Source organism: Ovis aries, chromosome 25 (assembly GCF_016772045.2).
Source record: "Ovis aries strain OAR_USU_Benz2616 breed Rambouillet chromosome 25, ARS-UI_Ramb_v3.0, whole genome shotgun sequence".
NCBI lineage: Eukaryota > Metazoa > Chordata > Mammalia > Artiodactyla > Bovidae > Ovis > Ovis aries.
Window position 1 is genome coordinate 14715863 of NC_056078.1, and position 23200 is coordinate 14739062.

At 43.3% G+C, this 23200-nt stretch overlaps 1 protein-coding gene across 6 annotated transcripts in view; it reads right to left on the reverse strand.

Annotated features, from left to right (window-relative positions):
- SLC16A9 (solute carrier family 16 member 9) overlaps positions 1–22098 on the reverse strand; it is an 80367-nt gene extending 58269 nt beyond the window's left edge. For 2 of the 6 annotated variants that reach the window (XM_042240812.1, XM_027962235.2), the window contains exon 1: positions 21713–22098. The gene's annotated coding sequence lies outside the window, so the exon portion shown is untranslated. Of the gene's footprint in view, positions 1–4684; positions 5419–21382; positions 21583–21712 lie in introns of those variants that run through there. The other 4 variants (XM_060406449.1, XM_060406448.1, XM_060406451.1 and 1 more) reach the window with 4 other exon arrangements.
- Positions 22099–23200: the final 1102 nt, after the last annotated feature.

Here is a 23200-nt window from a genome sequence, read left to right on the forward strand (position 1 = left end):
AGTTCTAAAGCATCCATTCCTCCATGCTCAGCCTTCTTTTTTTTTTTTTTTTTTTTTGCTCAGCCTTCTTTATGGCCCAACTTTCCATCCATGCATGACTACTGGAAAAAAATAGCTTTGACTAGATGGACATTCGTCAGCAAAGTGATGTCTCTGCTTTGTCACATGCTATCTAGGTTTGTCATAGTTTTCCTTCCAAAGAGCAAGTGTCTTTTAATTTCATGGCTGCAGTCATCATCCAAAGTGATTTTCGAGCCAAGAAAATAAAATTTGTCACTGCTTCCACTTTTCCCCCATCAATTTGCCATGAAGCGATGGGACTGGATGCCATCATCTTAATTTTTTGAATGTTGACTTTTAAGCCAGCTTTTTCAATCTCCTTTTTCACTTTCATCAAGAGGATCTTTAGTTCCTTTTCACTTTTAGACATCAGAGAGATAGCTGCATATCTGATGTTGTTGATATTTCTCCTGGCAAACTTGATTCCAGCTTGGGATTCATTCTGCCTGGCATTTCGCATGAGGTACTCTGCATATAAGTTAACTAAGCAGGGTGACAATATACAGCCTTGATGTATACTCCTTTCCCAGTTTTGAACCAGTCCGTTGTTCAATGTGGGGTTCTAACCACTGCTTCTTGACCTGAATACAGGTTTCTCAGGAGACAGGTAAGGTGGTCTGGTTTTACTTCAGTCTCTTTAAGAATTTTCCAGTTTGCTATGATTTACACAGTCAAAGGCTTTCACATAGTCAGTGAAGAAGAAGTAAATGTTTTTCTGGAACTCCCTTGCTTTCTCCATGATCCAATCAATGTTGGCAATTTGATTTCTGGCTTCTCTGCCTTTTCTAAACCCAGCTTGTACCTCTGGAAATTTTCAATTCACATACTGCTGAAGCCTCGCTTGAAGGATTTTGAGCATAATCTTGCTAGCATGTGAAATGAGCACAATTGTACAACAGTTGGAACATTCTCTGGCATTGCCCTTCTTTAGGACTGGAATGAAAACTGACCTTTTACAGTCCCATGGCCACTGCTAAGTTTTCCAAATTTGCTGGCATATTGAGTGCAGCACTTCAACACATCATTTTTAAGGACTTGAATAGCTCAGCTGGAATTCCATCACTTCCACTAGCTTTGTTCATAGTAATGTTTCCTAAGACCCACCTGACTTCACACTCCAGGATATCCGGCTGTAGGTGAGTGACCACACCATCATGGTCATTGGGGTCGTTAAGACCTTTCTTGTATAGTTCTTCAGTGTATTCCTGCCACTTCTTAATTTCTTCGGCTTCTGTTAAGTCTTTACCATTTCTGTCCTTTATCATGACCATCCTCACATGAAATGTTTCCTTGATATCGCCAATTTTCTTGAAGAGATCTCTAGTCTTTCCATTCTATTATTTTCCTCTATTTCTTTGCATTGTTCCTTTAAGAAGGCCTTCTTATCTCTCCTTGCTATTCTCTGGAACTCTGCATTCAGTTGGGTATATCTTTCCCCTTCCGCCTTGCCTTCCACTTATTTTCTTTCCTCAGCTATTTGTAAAGCCTCCTCACACAACCACTTTGCCTTGTTGCATTTCTTTTTCCTTGGGATGGTTTTTGTCACTGCCTCCTGACTACTTCTTCAGGCACTCTGTCTACAAGATCTAATCCCCTGAATCTATTTGCCACTTTCACTGTATAATCATAAGGGATCTGATTTAGGTCATACCTGAATGGCCTAGTGGCTTTCTCTCCTTTCTTCAGTTTAAGCCTGAATTTTGCTAAGGAGCTCAACATCAGAGTTACAGTCAGTTTTGGGTCTTGTGTTTTGCTGACTGTATAGAGTTTCTCCATCTTTGGCTGCAAAAATATAATCAATCTGATTTCGGTATTGACCATCTGGTGATGTCCATGTGCAGAGTCGTTTCTTGCATTGTTGGGAGTGTGTGTTTGCTATGACCAGTGTGTTCTCTTGACAAAACTCTGTTAGCCTTTGTCATGCTTCACTTTGTGCTCCAAGGCCAAACTTGCCTTTTACTCCAGGTATCTCTTGACTTCCTACTTTTGCATTCTAATCCCCTATGATGAAATGGACATCTGTTTTTTGGTGTTAGTTCGTGAAAGTGTTGTAGGTCTTCATAGGGATGTTCAACTTCAGCTTCTTCAGCATTACTGGTTGGGGCATAGACTTGGATTACTATGATGATGAATGGTGTGCCTTGGAAATGAACCCAGATCATTCTGTTGTTTTTGAGATTGTACCCAAGCACTGCATTTCAGACTCTCTTGTTGACTATGACTGCTCCATATACATCTATATGTGTATATATATATACATTTTATACATATATATTATATATACAGTATAAAACTGAATCACTTTTCTGTACAAAGAAACCAATACAACATTGTAAATCAACTGTTGTAGTTCAGTTGTTCAGTCGTGTCCGACTCTTCGCAATCCCATGGACTGCAGCATGCCAGGCTCCCCTGTCCTTCATCATCTCTGCCCTGTCTCCATTTTTAAAAGTCTTATTATTTAAAAATTTAAAAAAACAAGTATAAGTAATGATGCCTGTACCTAGTTCTTGACTTCTCCTATCATTTCACATCTACTTTCACTTTCCTATTTCTCAAGCACTTTAGTTCTATGATGTGTTTTAGGGGTGAGAACTGTAACATCTGCAGTTACAAGAGTGTCAAAACTATTATGACTGATTTTTGATAATTTATGAGTAGCATAAAGCTTTAAAATAATGTAAGTTTCTTCTGGGTCAAAAATATAAACTATTGACTTATATAGTTTCAAATAGAATAACCACTGGTTCCAAATAGGAAAAGGAGTACGTCAAGGCTGTATATTGTCACCCTGCTTATTTAACTTAGATGCAGAGTACATCATGAGAAACGCTGGACTGGAAGAAACACAAGCTGGAATCAAGGTTGCCGGGAGAAATATCAATCACCTCAGATATGCAGATGACACCACCCTTATGGCAGAAAGTGAAGAGGAACTAAAAAGCCTCTTGATGAAGGTGAAAGAGGAGAGTGAAAAAGTTGGCTTAAAGCTCAACATTCAGAAAACGAAGATCATGGCATCCGGTCCCATCACTTCATGGGAAATAGATGGGAAACAGTGGAAACAGTGTCAGACTTTATTTTGGGGGGCTCCAAAATCACTGCAGATGGTGACTGCAGCCATGAAATTAAAAGATGCTTACTCCTTGGAAGAAAAGTTATGACCAACCTAGATAGCATGTTGAAAAGCAGAGACATTACTTTGCCGTCTAGTCAAGGTCCGTCTGGTTAAGGCTATGGTTTTTCCTGTGGTCATGTATGGACGTCAGAGTTGGACTGTGAAGAAAGCTGAGTGCTGAAGAATTGATGCTTTTGAACTGTGGTGTTGGAGAAGACTCTTGAGAGTCCCTTGGACTGCAAGGAGATCCAACCAGTCCATTCTGAAGGAGATCAGCCCTGGGATTTCTTTGGAAGGAATGATGCTAAAGCTGAAACTCCAGTACTTTGGCCCCCTCATGCGAAGAGTTGACTCATTGGAAAAGACTCTGATGCTGGGAGGGATTGGGGGCAGGAGGAGAAGGGGACGACAGAGGATGAGATGGCTGGATGGCATCACAGACTTGATGGACGTGAGTCTGAGTGAACTCCGGGAGATGGTGATGGACAGGGAGGCCTGGTGTGCTGCAATTCATGGGGTCGCAAAGAGTCGGACACGACTGAGCGACTGAACTGAACTGAACTGAACACCAATGTTAGCCCTTCAAAAGTAACAGATATTGTGTCAATTTTGACACTTACCAATGACATTTCATAATCAGCACAGTTTATGATTTCTAAAGTAAAATAATTTGTTATATATCAATATTACTTTTAAAAAGAAGAAGAAACTGCATGTTGTCTTTGTAAGTTAACTTTAAAACTCCTTGTAAAACCATATGAGTTATCCTTATTTTATACGTATACACACACATATAGATTAGGGCTTCCTTGATGGCCCAGCAGTAAAGAATCTGCCTGCAGTGCAAAAGACGAAGGAGATATGGGTTCGATACCTGGGTAGAAAAATCCCCTGGAGGAGGAAATGGAACTCACTCTAGCATTGCCTGGAGAATCCCACGGACAGAGGAGTCTGGCAGGCTGCAATCCATAGGGTCACAGAGTCAGACACAACTGAGAGCCTGAGCAGGCACACGCATATACATACACATGTCTATGTACATATATTTCTATATCTACAGTTCTATAGGCATTTCCCACAATATTAAATAGCGATGAAAGAGAATTCACTCCAAATGAGAATTTTAGTACAACTGTAAATCCAGTTGTTGTGACCCTAATCAGACTGTCCCAGTAGTCAGGGGAGGACTAAGACACTTCATGCACGCATGCTCAGGCGCTTCAGTTGTATCTGACTTTTTGTGACCCTATGGACTGTAGCCCCCCAGGGCTCCTCTATCCATGAATTCTCCAAACAAGAATACGGGAGTGAGTTGCCATGGGGGATTTTCCCAACCCAGGGATTGAACCCAGGTCTCTTGTGTCTCCTGCACTGGCAGGCAGGTTCTTCAACACAAGCACCACCTGGGAAGTCCAAGCTACTTTATACTCCTGGCATATCAGTGAAGAAAAAAAAAAAAAAGCCTAAATGAGGATTTTAAAATCAAGGTATCTATTAAAAGCTTACTCTTTAAAAATCAGTGCTAGGGGACTTCCCTGATGGTCTAGTGATTCAGACTTCCATCTTCCAATGCAGACGATCTGAGTTCAATTCCTGGTCAGGAGCAAAGATTCCACATGCTTTGCAGCGGAAAAAACAAAACATAAAGCAGAAGAATATCGTAACAAATTCAACAGACTTTAAAAATGGTCCTTATAAAAAAAAATCTTAAAAGAAATCAATGCTACCAGCCAAAGAAGTAGAAACAACCCGGATATCCAACAACTGATAATAAATAAAACTTGGTATATCTACACAATGGAATTTTTTCTTTACTATAAATTGTATTTAGCTTTCGGTCTCCAAGTTAACTGAGGAGGTAGGTTGTTTTATTCTTCCATTTTTTTAAAAAAAATCATTTTATTGAAGTATTATTGGTTTACAATGAAGTGTTTCTGTTGTACAATGAAGTGTTTTACAATGAAGCATTTCTGTATATACGTAATTCTTTTTCACACTCTTTGCCATTACTGTTATTACAGGGTATTGAATATAGTTCCCTATGCTATACAATAGGACCTTGTTGCTTACCATCCTGTGTGTAACAGTTTGCATTGGATAGTCCCAAACTCCCAGTCCATCCCCTCCCCACCCTTACCCTTGGCAACACAAGTTCTCCATTTCTGTGAGTCTATTTCCATACACAATGATATTATTCAGCAATGAATGAAGTATTACACATGTTACAACATGTATGAACCTTAAAAACACTGTATTAAGTACAGCGTATTAAGGGAAAGCAGCCAATCACCAAAGACTACATATTACATGGTTCCCATTTCTATGAACCTTCCAGAACAGGCAAGTCTACAGAAAGTAGGTGAGTCATTGCCTAGGACTGAAAGAGTTGGGAGAAAAAAATAAATGACTCCTGACAGATATAAGGTTTCTTTGGGGGCTGATGAAAATATTTCAGAATTGATTACAGTGATAGTTGTACATTTCTGTGAATACACTGAAAACCATCAAACTGTACACTTTAAATAGGTGAATCATAAGGTTTGTGAATTATGTTTTAATAAAGCTGTCAAAAATTAATGCAAACCCCAACTGAATATATTTATCAAAATTCGTCATATTGTATACTTAGACCTGTTGGATTTTGTTGTATATAAAGTATACCTCAGTAAAGTTGACTTTATAAAGAAAAATTATTAATGCTATAAACACACATATGGTTCCAATGACTGCTCTATGACCTGATTTGGAGATAAAATCAACAATATCTGTTTAAGGTCTTTCATAAATGTGAGGTTGCCTCCCCTCCCACACACCTTCCAACACACACACACACAGATTTCTTTTTTTTATAATGACCCCTCCAGTTCATGATTCTTTCATGTAACTTAACTAATACAGACACAGTCACTTCCTAAGTTAGAGCATCAAGGTCACTCCTGATCACACCCACATTTCTAACCTAGGAACAGGTTTAAACAAGGGCAATAAAATCAGGAGATTATGCTTTGCTTATTCTGTTTGCATTGTAGCTCCTCACATAAAGCAGTAACAAAGCGCCAGTTCAAGCTCAGGGATGGCTACACATCATAAAAGAAGAATCTAAGCAATGAAAATAAAATGCAAGCTCAGGGCTTCCAAAGTAAACGTCAGTGATCCCTGGCTGCTTTGTGTACGTATACAAGAATGCACAGAAAATGGTAAGGAGCAAGTTAATACTTTCAGTGGTTTGATAGCTTCCTTTTTTTCCTCTTGATTTCACCATAAAGACGGGGTAGAGAGGAAGAGAGGTTTTGCCAGTATCTGGTTGCACAGCAGAAGGAACTGAGGAATGGTTAAGGTCATGAGCTTTATTCAGTTCAGTTCAGTCACTCAGTCGTGTTCAACTCTTCGCGACCCCATGGACTGCAGCACACCAGGCTTCCCTGTCCATCACCAACTCCCGGAGCCTGCTCAAACTCAAGTCCTTCGAATCGGTGATGCCATCCATGCTGCCATCCGTGAGCTTTGTTATCACATGTATATCTGGTTCTGATCCAGTCTACACTACTTACCATATGTTTTTGATCTAAGTCCTTAATGTCTGTGAGCCTCAGTTTTCCCCATCTGTAAAATGCTGAAGCTGAAGCTCCAATACTTTGGCCACCTGATGCGAAGAACTGACTCATTTTTAAAGACCCTGATGATGGGAAAAACTGAAGGCGGGAGGAAAAGGGGATGACAGAGGATGGGATGGTTGGATGGCATCATTGACTCAATGGACATGAGTTTGGGTAAACTCCGGGAGTTGGTGATGGACAGGGAGGCCTGGCGTGCTGCAGTCCATGGGATCGCAAAGAGTCAGACACGACTGAGTGACTGAACGGAAAATGGTAAATAATGAGTTTAAAGTACAAAGTTCATTTATATGCGGAATGTCAAAAAAGAGTACAAATGAACTTATCCACAAAACAGAAATAGAGCTACAGATGTAGAAAATAAACTTAAGGTTACCGGGGAGAAGACGGGAAGGGATGAATTAGGCAACTGGGATTGACATATAGACAATATTATATATAAAATAGATAAAAAATGAGGACCTATTATATAGCACAGGGAACTCCACTCAATACTCTGTAATAGCCGATATGGGAACAGAATCTAAAAACAGAGTAGCTGTATGTAAAACCGATTCACCTTGCTGAACACCTGAAACTAACACAACATTGAAAATCAACTATACTCCAATAAAAAAAATGTTCAGTTCAAATCTCAGTGCCTGGCACACAATAAAACATTTTACTAAACATTAGCTATGACTTTATACCTATAAAGGATTTCTGGGGACTTGATCGCCACTTTCTCAGAAGTAGTTCCTAGTTACTCACACCAGAATTCAAGATCAACTAGTTACTGAATCATTTCTCACTCTAGGGCTTCTAAGACTTTTTGTTCTTTAGTTATTTCTTAATACTAAGGACATTTAAATCAAGATCTGGATACTGGCAGGTTGCACTTGGAATGATTCAAAACCGTGTTTACTACTGTTAAAACTTGATTTGGTTTCAAATTTAGGAATTCCAGAATTTGCATTTTTAAAAAGTCACCCTATGGGGAACTCCCAGGCAGTCCAGTGGTTAGGACTCAGAGCTTTCAATGCCATGGCCCCAGATTCAATTCCTGGACAGGGAACCAAGATCCGGTAAGTCTCACAGCACAGCCGAAAAAAAAAAAAAATCACCCAATGATTCTGATACAGGTCATCCACAGATACACTCTGAAAACTGCTGCCCAACCACAGTGATTCTGGACCATGACTGCACTAAGATCATCTGGGAAGCTTTTAAATATCCCCGATGCCAGGTCCCACCACCAGCCTGCTCTGGGGTAGAGCCTAACACGTCCAGCCATTCTAATGTGTAGCTAGGCTGAGCATCACTGCCCTAGAGGATACAGCACCTTCTGACCAACCAACCCATCTTCCACCCCAGTGGAGGAAGGACACAGGTGAGGAAGACAGAGAAGAAAATAAGCAGTTGGCGACAGTGAACTGAGCAAGTGCAAACTTATGCCTGGAGCCCACCACCCCAGTGCAGCAGCCAGCACTTGGCTGTCCTTTGACTCTACCCTGTCATTTACCCTGTCAAAGACAAAGCTTACTCAGCCCCACACCTAAATCTCTACTGATCATCACGTCATCGTTGGTTTCAAATAGAAACAAAAGCAAAAATTCTTACAGCAGTGATAACCATGGCAAAAGCTAGTTTCTTGATTTTCTATAAATGCCTGCAGAAAAGATGCAGAAGAGGATCAGTCTATAATACAAAATTTAAAAGATGATTACATCCATTTATCTGCTTTTTTAACGAAAAGAGGAGAAAGTGGTATAAGAAAGTGTATCAAACAATGCAAAAAATAAATAAACACCTCTACCATGCTAATGCAGCTAAGTGACTTGAAGGTTATAGAAAAGTCAGCATCTCTCTCCAAAGAATCAAAAGTTTACCAAACAAGAGAGCAGAATAATTGGACCATCTTAGGACAGCATGACTTTCATTTTTCTAAAGCCTCCTGGAGTACAGAAGAAGGAAAAAAAAGGAATGGATGGTTGCCTGCTCCATCTTCACTTGTGACATCTGGCACTGTCCCCACTGGTGGTGGCATCGCTATTAACCCCACCCTTTGATGTGGCAAGTGCCCAAAATCTGTTGGCTGGTTTTTGGCCAGAGAAGGAGCAATTTCACCCTGATGGCTCCAGAGAGGGCAAACACACACACTGCCAGATGGAAGAGGGAAGAATCTTTTCCCTTCTCTCCCACTGTCCCAGATGGCCAAGTCTGGGTGCACCGCCTCTGGAGCATCACTTCACCACCTGTAATGCCATCCTGCTGCTGCAGAGCAGTGCAGGTGAAGACCTGGGAGGAGCAGCTTCAAGAATCTCCAGGCAGGGGCTTCCCTGGTGGCTCAGTGGTAAAGAATCCACCTGCCAATGCAGGAGACACGGCTTCAATCCCTGATCCGGGAAGCTCCCATGTCCCAAGCAGCAACTAAGCCCATGCATCGCAACTATTGAGCCTGTGCTCTAGAGCCTGGGAGCTGTAACTACTGAGCCTCTGTGCCCCAGCCGTTGACGCCCATGTTCCTAGAGCCCACGCTCTGCAACAAGAGAAGCCAGGACAGTGAGAAGCTCGAGCACCGCAACAAAGATCCAGTGCGGCCAAAAATAAGTGTGTGTGTGTGTGTGTGTGTGTGTGTGTGTGTGCACGCGCGCATGCTCAGTCATGTACAACTCTTTGTGACCCCATGGACCAATACAAAAATAAAAATTAAAATAGATACGTATGTATAATCGAATCACTCTGCTGTACAACAGAAAGGAACAGAACACTCTATATCACCAATACTTCAATAAAGTAAACTTTTTTAAAAAAAGGGAAGAGAGAAGTCTCAGTGAGGAAAGACCCCAGTGACAATGACGGTCTGCTCTTAGGTCCCAAAGAGCCATCAGATCACCCACAGCCCAAAGAAGACAAAACAAAGAGGCGCTGAAGCCCAAGAGAGGCTTACTTTCATTTCCTTCCTTCCTTTACCTCTCAACTCAGGGAGCTATGTAACTTATGCACACCTCTTTGCCACATGATATTCCAGTTACCAGGGTGCTTGTTGGTAGAATGGAGGTGAAGATGAATCCTCAAAGATAACAGGGCAAAATCAATTCCTTTGTCTCCTGAGCACCGCAGGAAGTCAAGTTCCCCTTGACAGTCTTCTTACCCATTTTCTACTCTTCCCCAGTTCAAAAATACCCCTTCCTGACTTCAAATATACCAAAGATCTTGAGGGTACCCTGGTTGTTCAGTGCTGAGGATTCCATACTTTCACTGCAAGGGTGAGGGTTCAGTTCCTAGTCAGGGAACTAACATCCCGAAAGCCATGAGGTGTGACCATAAAGATACCTAAGATCTTGTTTTCTAAAACTAGTTCTTAAGAAAAGGTGATGACTCTGTGGGCATTAAAATAGCAAACAAAGGACCCAATGTGAAGGTTGTACCTCCACAGAAGCATGTTTCTAATCATTAAAGCATATACTTTTCAGGGGATTTCAAACCTGGCTGTGGCTCAGACAGTAAAGAATCTGCTTGCAATGCAGAAGACCAGGGTTTGATTCCTGGGTTGGGAGGATCCCCTGGAGAAGGGAATTGCTACCCACTCCAGTATTCTTGCCTGGAAAATCTCAAGAACAGAGAAGCCTGGTGGGCTACAGTCCGTGGAGTCGCAAAGAGTCGGACACAACTGAGCAACTAACACTTTTCATTTCAAACCTGGCTGTACCTTAGGGGCTTAAAAATGACCAATGTCTGAGACTTCTCTAGACACGTGGAAACAGGATCTCTGGGCTTGAGGCCAGATTGCTAAAGGGCTCCAGGTGATCTCAGTGCGAAGCTTCTAACAGAAAGGAGTGGACCACTGCACTAGCTTACATAATTGCTCCTCTTGCCGGACAAGGCTAAATTGAAAGACTTGACTGATTTTAGTTATTTAAACCAATCTAACATCTATTTCCACTTTATTGACTATGCCAAAGCCTTTGACTGTGTGGATCACAATAAACTGTGGAAAATTCTGAAACAGATGGGAATACAGACCACCTGACCTGCCTCTTGAGAAACCAATATACAGGTCAGGAAGCAACAGTTAGAACTGGACATGAAACAACAGACTGGTTCCAAATAGGAAAAGGAGTATGTCAAGGCTGTATATTGTCACCCTGCTTATTTAACTTCGATGCAGAGTACATCATGAGAAATGCTGGACTGGAAGAAGCACAAGCTGGAATCAAGATTGCCGGGAGAAACATCAATAACCTCAGATATGCAGATGACACCACCCTTATGGCAGAAAGTGAAGAGGAACTCAAGAACCTCTTGATGAAAGTGAAAGAGGAGAGTTGAAAGTTGGCTTAAAGCTCAACATTCAGAAAACGAAGATCATGGCATCTGGTCCCATCACTTCATGGGAAATAGATGGGGAAACAGTGGAAACAATGTCAGACTTTATTTTGGGGGCTCCAAAATCACTGCAGATAGTGATTGCAGCCATGAAATTAAAAGACACTTACTCCTTGGAAGGAAAGTTATGAGAAGGCAATGGCACCCCACTCCAGTACTCTTGCCTGGCAAATCCCATGGACAGAGGAGCCTGGTAGGCTGCAGTCCATGGGGTTGCTATGAGTCAGACACGACTGAGCGACTTCACTTTCACTTTTCATTTTCATGCATTGGAGAAGGAAATGGCAACCCACTTCAGTGTTCTTGCCTGGAGAATCCCAGGGACAGGGGAGCCTGGTGGGCTGCCATCTATGGGGTCGCACAGAGTTGGACACAACTGAAGCGACTTACCAGCAGCAGCAGCAGCAGCAGCAGCAGCAGAGAGCATATTAAAAAGCTGAGACATTACTTTGCCAACAAAGGTCCGTCTAGTCAAGGCTATGGTTTTCCAGTGGTCATGTACAGGTGTGACAGTTGGACTGTGAAGAAAGCTGAGTGCCGAAGAATTGATGCTTTTGAACTGTGCTGTTGGAGAAGACTCTTGAGAGTCCCTTGGACTGCAAGGAGGTCCAACCAGTCCATCCTAAAGGAGACCGGTCCTGGGTGTTCACTGGAAGGAATGATGCTAAAGCTGAAACTCCAGTACTTTGGCCACCTCATGCGAAGAGTTGACTCATTGGAAAAGACCCTGATGCTGAGGGATTGGGGCAGGAGGAGAAGGGGACAACAGAGGATGAGATGGCTGGATGGCATCACTGACTCGATGGACGTGAGTCTGAGTGAACTCTGGGAGTTGGTGATGGATAGGGAGGCCTGGCGTGCTGCGATTCATGGGGTCGCAAAGAGTCGGACATGACTGAGTGACTGAACTGAACTGAACTGAACTATATCAGACACAGTGCCAGGATTTTCAGATGTTATCTTTTTAATCTACGTAAGATAAATTAGGAAAGTATTAATAACCTTCCTTCTACCTCCAATGTCTACAGAATTTTTGCTAGATTCTACTTAAGGCTCTCTCTCTCCATTTAACCCTAGGATTGATGACCTAATGGAGGTTCATAAGTGGTTCGTAAGTTTGCATTCTTTTACTTTGGGAAGTTATCTTAAACTTTTTTTTAATGGATACTCTTTAACATAACTGGACATGCTAGCATCCTTCTAAGGGCTTATAGTGGACAAACTAATGTCTACGTAATGACAGCTTGACCATTTCAAGGACCTTTGAGAATAATACACAGAATACTGCGGTCTTCAGATCTCCATTGGCCCTAAGTCCTAATAGTCTTTACCAAAGACATTTCTATTTATTTCATAAAAGTCTTTTAACATTCTTGCAACACACACACAACTACTAAACACCACCAGTATCCATCACTGTTCCCATGTTCCATTCCTATGTTCCTATGTTTCACAAGCCATTCTATGTGGCTTGTGCCTCTCTTCTTCTTCTTCTTTTTTTTTTTTTTTTGCTGGTCTGCATTATAATTAGCTTGTCTTACCCTTCACTATACTGAAAATTCCTTGGGGTCAAGGCATATGATATGTTATGTTCCTTCCACATCTCTGCATATAGTAGGCACTGAATAAATGTTTGCTGACGTTAATAGAAAAAGATATTAAGCTGTAGTTCAGGGAGCAAGGTAAAATTGCTAGCAGGCTAGAGGGGTGTGGTCCAAACTGTGTAGTACATCGTCAGTCTTCAAATCAATCACACATTGTGAGCAGCGATGTTTAAAAAACTGAAATTTAGACTAGAATAAAATCGATTAAAGTAGCAAATATAAGCCCTCCTGCACACTGCTAAGGGTTGAGCACTACTTTGAGAGACTTGGCTTCAGTGTTGACATGTGCGCTTGTGTTTGCTGGCAGGGTCAGGCTGAAAAATAAATCTCACTATGGGTCACAGTCAAAAACACTGAAAGCCCCTAGTCCAGAAGGGTCCATGTTCAACCTGGGTACCTAGTTGAGGTTAGACCACAATTAATAGCAGAGCATTAGCCACGTGAATTTAAGCAAGTTAAAAAACCTCAGTTTCTTCATCTATAAAATGAAAATAGGATAGGAAGAACTCCTTCGTCATAGAATTTCATGAGGAACATACGAAATAATCTCTATGAAGTACTAGGTGTTGATACCTGGCACAGAGCAAATGTTTACCAATACTGTTATTGTTGTGGCATGTTCTAAAGGTTTTCCTAGAAAAACTTGAATGAGTACCTCCCTCCCCTCCACTTTCTCATTTCCTAATCATTCCTCAACTCAAAGTCTTCTGGCTTCTATGCATCCAGACAAGAAAAATGTCCTTACTGTGATTTTTGTTTAACTTTTAAGTACAAAAGAAAATCAAAGATGATTATTCCTGCCCTCATGGAGATTCAAGCTAGGCATCAATGAACAGTATGACCCAAAAGTTATAAATAGGGTTTCCCGGGTGGCTCAGTGGTAAAGAAGCCACCTGCCAATGCAGGAGACACAGGTTCAATTCCTGATCTGGGAAGATCTCAGATGCCGTGGAGCAACTAATCCTGCGTGCCGTAACTACTGAGCCTGTGCTCTAGAGCCTGGGAGCCGGAGCTACTGAAGCCCACGGGCCCTATAGCTTGCGCTCTGCAACGAGAGAAGCCACCACAACGAGAAGCCCAAACATCTCCACTAGAAAGTAGCCCCTGCTCAATGCACAGTTGCAGAGAAAAGCCCGTGCAGCAACAAAGACTCAGCACAACCAAAAATATATAAATAAATTTTTTAATTATAAAAATTATGAATAAAAAATAAAAACTGGTTTTACAAATCTGTATTTTGTTCATATGACATTTGGTATTCAGATCTTTCAATACCCAGCTAGCTACCTGATTCTTTCTATTTTCTCTAAAGATTTGCAACAATTCAGCTCCAACTACCTCTGTAGGATTACCAAAACCTGGGCTCTCCAGACCACTGCCACAATTCATCCCTTAAGCCATGCTCCTCTCCTCCTGCACACCTTAGACTCTTCACTCCCCACCAGCTGCTGGAGAGGCTGTAATCCTTTCTGAAACTCCTGCTTCAAGTTGTTGTTCAGTTGCTCAGGCGTGTCCAACTCTTTGTGACCCCATGGACTGCACCACATCAGGCTTCCCTGCCCTTCACCACCTCCCAGAGTTTGCTCAAACTCATGTCCATTGAGTCAGTGATGCCATCCAACCATCTAGTCCTCTGTCGTCCCCTTCTCCTCCTGCCTTTAATCTTTCCCAGCATCAGGGTCTTTTCCAATGAGTCAGCTCTTCACATCAGGTGGCCAAAGTATTGGAGCTTCAGTTTCAGCATCAGTCCTTCCAATGAATATTCAGGACTGATTTCCTTTATTGACTGGTTGGATCTCCTTGCAGTCCAAGGGACTCTCAAGAGTCTTCTCCAATACTATGGTTCGAAAGCATCAATTCTTGACTTAGCCTAAATGTCTCCTCTCATTTGATGCCATCCAAACCCTTCAACAGTTAGTCATTCCTTCTCGAAGTTCTCACAATAATTTGGGCAATCTTGTTCTTACAACATTTATCACAATATGTTATTACTCATTAAGGTATGTAACCAACAAGATTATCCTGCATCCCTAGCACTAAGAATTGTGCTTGGCACATAGTAAAGGCTCAACAGGTCTTTATGAAATGAGTGAATAAATGAATGCATAGAAAGCCTACTGACCTAAATCTCCTGTATATAAAAATGATTAACCATACAGCTTTCATCAACAGAAAGAATTGAGTACATTTGGGAGGTATTTGTGTATCTGGAAGAAAATGAATGTATTTGGAAGAAAATGAATGTATATGGAAGGTGCTGTGGACCAAAGGTGGATGTGGTTCCTTCCTCCAAAGGGCTTAGAGCCTGCCTCCATCATTAAACCTGAAAGGCTAGCCAAATACATGGGTAAACATAGAGTTGACTTTTTAAATTCAAAGTTGTTACCAGTATAAGATCAGACAGTGTGTCTTTAATGATCACACAATTACCTGATTCTTTCAGGTTTGTTTTAAATGATAAACATCCAGGGTTGGCTGACAAACTCCGGTAAGTGCAAGGGAGGGTCAACTCACCACTGGAGCAGGGACAAGGACAAAGTGTGGCTCACAACTGTCACTGACAGCCTTCCACTGGTCCTCTCTGTCAGCTCAGCCACAGTAAGGTCTGCGATTTCTCTGAAAACGCCATGCTTCTTTCATTTATTCAGATGCTTCCTTCCTGTTGTCAACGTCTGTCCTGAGCTTTTCGGGTAGAGGCAGGCCCACTTGTTTGTAAAATAGCTTATTAGCATAAAGCAAAGAACACATCTTAGCTCATCACATTCATGAAACTCTGCTTTAAAAATACTATATTACAGAATTTAACTGTACTGTTCCCCCAGGAACGAGTTATTCAAAAGAACTGGAGATTGGAGTCACGTGCAAGTCCACTACTTTTGTTCTCAGTTTTTTTTGGGGGGGATCCATATAAATATGCTTTAAAAAAAAAACTAAACTTCCATATTAACACATAAGAGCCAAACTCTTAACTTATTCACCTTGTTGCAATTGAAGAAATCCCCAGATTAAGAAGAGAGACAGACTACAGGGCAAAATCTTGCTCAGGTAAAGATGATGAAGATTTGTCTAAGCACTGTAAGAAAAGCCTATTGGGAATTCCCTGGAGATCTAGTGGTTTGGACTTCAAGCTTCCAAGGCCAGGGGTCTGGGTTCCATCCCTAATCAGGGAATTAAGATTCTGCAAGGTGAGTAGCATGGCAAAAAATAAATAAAGCAAAGAAAAAACTAAGCTCATAAATACACCTTGTCCAAGCGACAACCAGGATCTATTTTCCAGCTGTCATTATCTTCTTACGTTTAAGTGAGAAGAAAGAACAGGAAGGAAAATATTTAGAGAAACCGCTCTGGGTCCTGGAATTAAACCGAACTAACTGTCCCTGAAAGGGATAATTAACACAAGCAATTAACTGCCGGGGCCTCTGAATTATGTCAACAGCATGGCCATCGAAAAAGGGCATTCTTTGATCTTACAGGCCTTATAAATCTATCATGGTCCAGCACTCACCAAAGAGATCTTCTAAAGCTATCATGCTTTAGATCCAGTGAGTACTGGAATATGTGTCAGTAAAGAAGAAGTGGGTTAGAGATCAGATGGACTGAGTACAGGATCATGGAAGTCTGAAGCCAGAAGAAAGCTTGGAAGTCATCTAGCAAATTAGTGGCAAAAAAGCCAAATCTGATCTCTAGAGGTGTTTTGTTTGGCCTGCCCAATTCTTATTCTCTTTTATTTTTAGCCATGTTGAATGAACTGCCAATGCTTTCCCATCAAAATCTGAATTTCCAGATTCTCTTGAAGATCTGGCAACACTGGGCTCTTATTCTTATGTAATAATTGGCTGGAACTGAGTAGCTCTGGCCCTCGGGAATGGGCATGTTCTTCCCAGCTCCTTCCACTCCCTTCTCTCCCTTTCGTAGGACCAAGGCTGACTTGCCTTGGAGTTTCACCTGTGCTCTCCCCACTTCCCACCCCGGTCTGTTGCTCTACGAGGCCAGTCACCCCTGGGTGAACCTAGAGAACTTACTGCCCCCAATCTTAACAATTCCTCAATTTCCTCCTCTGTATGAGGAAACTGGGGCTTCTCTGATAGCTCAGCAAGTAAAGAATCCGTCTGCAATGCAAAAGACCTGGGTCTGACCCCTGGGTTGGGGAGATCCTCTGGAGGACGGCATGGCAACCCACTCCAGTATTCTTGCCTGGAGCATCCAGGAGCCAGGCTCCTCTGTCCATGGAGTCGCAAAGAGCTGGACACGACTGAGCGACTAAGCACAGCACAGGACGAGGAAACTGAGGTTTACAGATATTTTGTTACAGGAGAGACGCATCTCAAGACCCCTTACTGACCCGTCATCCATCGAAAAGCCACCTGTTTCCAGTCCTACTCTCAGAAACAGAAGGGGAAACAGCAGAGTTCATAAATCATTCAGAGTCTGAGAAGAAACAAAAAGATAGATCCAGAGATTTAACAGAGTCAGTATAGGCAGAGTGAGCTGGTGCCATCATTTCATTTATCACAGGCATTTATCATGCTCCCTGTGCTGCCAGGCTTCTGTTTCAGCTGATCTTGATTCCATACAACCCATATCCCATAAAACTGGGTCCAAGTGTTAACAGCAGCAGTGAAGTTCTGGTGAAGAGATCTCTGATGACGCTGTCTCCAATGGTGTGTCATTTTGCTCAGTATGTGCTTTGTATAACTTGTACACGGTTATGTAGAATCCAGTCTTTTGCCTGGATACCTACTTCAGCATGTCATCTACAAACCAGTAGATTTCCTATACAGTTTTCAGAGTAAAAACTCTGAAGACACATGGTAATATATACGGGATGCTGAAATACCAAAATATCTGGTGCATGTGGGGGATTTGCTGGGAAGAGTGAAAAGAATACATGAAATTGATGCTCTTCCATGGAATCTGGGAGGTCTAGTCTTTGTATTTAAGGCTGTGAGATTCACTAAAGTTTTTCTCATCTCATATCCCATCTCTTCTCAAAGAGATTAAGAGTTTCTTTTGAGTGGGTCATAAAAGCACAAGATCGTATAATAGTTTGAAGATGAGGCTTCCTTGGTGGCTCAGAGGTAAAGAATCTGCCTGCCAATGCAGGAGACACAAGTTTGATCCCTGATGCTGGAAGATCTCACATGCTTCGGAGCAACTAAGCCCATGGGCCACAACTATTGAGCCTGTACCCTAGAGCCTGGGAAGCTGAAACTGCTAAAGCCCCTGTTGCCCATTTCTCTGCAATAAGGAAAAAAAAAAAAAAAAGCCACGACAATGAGAAGGCTGCACACTGCAACGAGAGAGTAGCCCCTGCTTGCTGCAACTAGAGAAAGCCCACTCAGCAATGAAGACCCAGCACAGCCAAAAATACTGATTAATTTAAGAAACAATTTGAAGATGTGTTAAAACACTGAAATACGGGTCATCATGGAACCTATAGTGTAAAAATAATCAGATAATGTACAGTACAGTGACTGTAACACACTGTGGTATATATTTGAAAGTCGCAAAAGAGTAGATTTTAAAAGTTCTCATTGTGTTGTGTGTGTTAATGTCCGACTCTTTGCAACCCCACGGGCTGTAGACTGCCAGGCTTCTCTGTCCATGGGATTCTCCAGGCAAGAATACTGGAGTGGATTGCTGTTCCCTTCTCCAGAGGATGTTTCTGACCCAGGGATTGAACCGTGGTCTCCTGCTTCGCAGGCAGATTCTTTACCATTTGAGCTACAGGGAAATCCTAAAGTTCTCATCGACACATGAAAAATGGTGCATGTTAATTAAATTTACTGTGTCACCATTTTGCAGTATATATATATATTTAGAATATCATGTTGTACACCTAAAAGTAATATTTTATATGGCAATTATATAAATTAAAAAAAATTAAAATGATAGAAATGAGGATGCAAAGGAAAAACAGAGAAAAACTTCTCCTACAGGTAGCAGGCCCAATTTCTAATTACTGTGAGTAACAGTTATCATATATTATGCCCCTGCCCAAAGAATGGGCTATCAAGACAAACTTCCTGGGTTCAATACCTGGTTCTATCATTTACTTAGTTGAGTGATCCTATTAAAATTCTCAAGATCGAGAGATCAAGGTGACTTCTCTGGTGGTCCAGTGGTTAAGTCTCTGCACTTCCAATGCCAGGGGCTTCAGACTGATCCCTGGTCAGGGAACTAAGAACCCACACGCTGTGCAATGAGGCCAAAAAGAAATTCTCAGAATAAGTTTAAAATTATGCCTCCCTAGATCAAAGAAGATATGTAGCTCACTTAATATGTCATGTTTAATAAAGATTAATAATAATCATTATTACTGCCAATAATTGAAACAGTGAACAGAAAGTGACTTTACTCTGCATATTGACCCAGGAAAGTGGGGATATTTTCCTATCCAAAGTTTTAATCAAACTAAAAGTTTGTATCACAAGATTGCAAATTCAGGGGAAATAATTGTTGGATTTGAATAAAGCATTGAAATCTACTTGAAAACACATTACTCTTTCACATTTATAGAAAATAAATGCTATTAAGATCTTATTCATTTACTTATTAGGGGAAGCTCACAAAATTGAACTTCAAGGAATAAACTACAGTGAAGGCTGTTAACACTGTTGGTATTAATACAATAATAATGTTTAATCACACTTTAATTTCTTACCATGGCTTGTCATCTCCGTAATCTAGCCCCGTCCCACCTCCCGGTCTTTTCTATCTTAAATTCCAGACTCCAGCCACTCCAAACTGCTCTGCTACCTTTGAACACACCAGACTTGCACACCTCCATGCAACATGCTTGTTCCAGCAGCCCTCCTTTGCATCAAGGAAATCCTCTTCCTTCTTCAAGTCTTAGCTCAGATGCTACACCCACCACATAACTTTTCTCATTTCTTAACCTTGAATGAACCTCTCTGCCATTCAGTCGTACACGATTGATGTCACTGCCGTATGATTACATTTTTACTATCCTGTATTACAGATATTTATAAACATGCCTATCTTTCCCACCAGACTAAACGCTTTGAAGGCAGGGGTCATGTGTTCTTTCCTTGAACTCAGTTTTAAGTCACACTTCAATCTCATTATCTGCAGGGAATACTCGGAGGTCTACAAAGAACCTCTCAAAGAAAAGGCCAGCTAGCTCAAAATATAGGCTTTTTTGCCAACTTTAATTAAAATTAAAGTCATTAGGTGATACTTTCTTGTAAAGCAATTATTAAACAAGCAAGACATTGTTTCTTTTGTACCTACCCAGGGGCTTTCTATACTCAACTGCATTGTATGAAGTAAGTTCAAGTAATGACTCGCTCAAGAGAAAGACTAAAAAAATGCAGGCTCAAAAGATCAGGTGAGAAAGCTTGAAAAGCTAGCTACATCTAATTGTCATTTTCTTGCTCTAGTTTTATGACCAGAACCACACCCAAAGCACCCAGATCTGCCTTGATACAGATTCAGACACCAATCAATGCACATATCACCACCACCTTTTCAGAGTCAGTCAGAAATTAGAGAAGACTTCCCAGTGTCCTGATCCACCTCTGCATATCTTTTCTTTTTTCCTATAGGCATCCCACAGAGAAAAAGGGTCCGTGTTACCCTCTCTTGCCTACACACAAAAGGGAAGAAACAGAGAAGTGTGTTCTTGGGCAATCAGTGCTGCTACAAGTATGAGTTATTGCAAAATTGCAGGTTAAGCTATTTTATTATGTAATTTCCACTTCTCCAGCCTGAAAAGAAATAAATTTATTTCTAGCAATGACATGGATAACCCTGTCATGATCCACAAGGTATTTAAAAGAAGGTGTAATCCTATAAAGGAATAATTGGTGCTTTCACTTCAGAATCTTGTCTAGCTTCCTCAGTCCTCTGCCTGAACCAGCCAGAACAATTTCTCACAGCTGAAACCAACTCAAATCTGAGAAACTGTTAGGACATACCAAATTAACAGGATTTGCTGGAACGACTGAAAATCCTACTCGGTGGGGAAGGGGAGGAACTCACCTGCAACCTGAGCTACTATCCAGGTAATTCAAGATTTAAAAAATACACCCAAACTAACTGTGACCCAAGACACTGATCCAAAAACACAAGGTATTAAATAACTTACTGTGTAAGTAGTATGTCTGTTCAGTGTAAATCCTACCTAACCTCCAGGATATATTTATTGCTTTGGGCTGGATTAGACATGGCAACCTAAGAAGCATTGATCTACTTCTGATGACCAAGTTTTTAAGCGTTTATTCTTTCTTTCCGAACCCTCTAGGAGCAGCTAGAGGTGGTTACCTAAAGTGAGCCACAGATGGAGCGTGAGGGACCAAGTCCTCGCAAGTTCCGGCTCTGTGTCCAGGCGGCCGAGGCGCCCCTGCCTCCTGCGCTCGCCCGAGCTGACCCCGCGGTGCTGAAGCTGGCGCCGCGCCTGGAACCCTTGGGCGCCCCAGTGCGACCCTCCCCGGGTCACCTGCGTGCACCAGCTCCCAACCGGGGCACTTGGAGGCCTCGTGCCTCCTGGGAAACAGGGGCTAACCTGAGTCGCTTACCCCCCAACCCCCACTCTGCTCTGCCACCGGCAGTCCCGGCGCAGATCTCTAACCCGAGCTCAATCCGAGGGCACAGACCTCTCTCCAGGACCTCCTTTCTCCCTCTCTCCCGTCCAACTCCGTGCACAATACTGCCCTCAGAGCGCTGGGAAAACTGGCCCGCTGCAGGGCAGCACCCTACCAAAGGGTTGGGAGCTGTCACGCGGTGGGCGCGAACACCCCGAAGTCGCTCTCAGCTCCCCCGCACACTCCAAACAAGAAACCGGCTCCGAACTGCTTGGCCGCAGATGACAGCGCCGCCCCCGCCGCCTCCGGCCGCTCGGAGACCGAGGAGTTTCTCCTAGCCTCCGGGAGGCAGACGGGGGACCGCCGACCCCCGGGCCCTCCCCGCGAGCTCCAGCTTTTTACCTGGGTACCGGCCGCAGTGAGCGGCGTCTCCGGGGCGCAGCACAGGGCGCACTGCCCGGCCGCGTGGTGCGGGGAGAACCGCGGCCGCCGCTCTCCCCGGCAGCTTCGGGCCTGCGGGGCGGCTATTTATCCGGGGGCTCGGCCCCGGCCCCGGCCCCTGCCGGAGTGTTGGGCAATTCGTCCCGCTACAGGCTGCCCCGGGAGCCGCCGCCCTCTGCCCCCGCCGAGCCCCGCGGCAGCGGCGGCGGCGGCCACATGGAGGGAGGGAGCCGGCCCCTCCGGTGGGCTCCACCTTCTCGCCCTCCTTCTCCTTGGGAAGTTATTTCCCGTGTTTTTCCCCCCGGTCTCTCTTTTGCGGGGCACCCTGGCCAGTCTGAACCGGTTGTGACTGAGCGGGTGGCTGGGGGAAGGAGGAGGAGGCAGAAGAGATGGAGGTGGAAAAGCGGGCGATAGGGGCGCTGCTCTTGCTCTCGCGGCTCCCAGCCCGGCCAGTGCGGCCGGGCGGAGGGAGGGCACGGTGGGGGCCGCGGCCCCGGCCCGGCCCGGAGCCACGGAGGCCGCGGGAGAGCTGGGCACCGCCGGCCAGGCGCCCTCTCGGTGCGCACACTCGCGCGTCCCCCGGCGCCGCTGCGCCCCCGCCGCCCACCGCGTGCTCGCGCCGGCCGGTCCAGGACCGTGCGCCCTTGGAGCGAGCCCGACTGTGGAGATGAGTGCGAGTGCCCCCCGGGTCTCCCAGGCGCCTGGGCGCCCTCCTAGCCGGAGCTGGCAGCGATCCCAGAGAAACGGGCACCAGAACTTTGAGGAGTCGGTGCTCCTGGGCAGTGCGGAGTGAGGATGCCAAGTGCTGTCCTTTGTGACAGTTCCAAGGAAAGGGGGGGCGCCCCTGCAGTGCACAAAGTGTGCTGGAGCAGAGGCTGCGTCTGAGCACGTTCTGTCTACAAGGCAGGTGCGCTGCCCTAAAGATACACTCCTGTCTTTAGTTTAAAGGTAACAGTCATGGCGCTGAGATTTCCACTGGGGCCAGTCCACAGGTAGGTTACCAGCTATGGCAACTTCCTAAAGCGATGTGCAACTTTTGTGTTCCTGTATATACGGGTATTTCTGAGAAGAGACACCATACATTCTACTAGCTTCTCAAAGAGGGCTGTGACCATCCACCACTGAGATGCAAATTTCCTTTATACACTGAACCTCCTCTAGTTCTGACCTAGACAAAGACTCTACACCTTGCCAAGGGTTGGTTTCTGAAGTCCAAATGAAGCTGCATAAGCTTCCTTAGCCTCCCTGTTTCATCTTTTCTGTATCAAGGAGTCTACATGAGATGAAAGTTCCAACAAAAAAACCTGTGGACCCTGGCCACATTGGTGAATGTTCTTACAGATAGGAAAATAGTATTTCTTTTTTTTTTTTTTTTTGGTAATTTTATTTATTTTATTTTTAATTTATTTTTATTTGTTTTATTTATTTATTTATTTATTTTTAACTTTA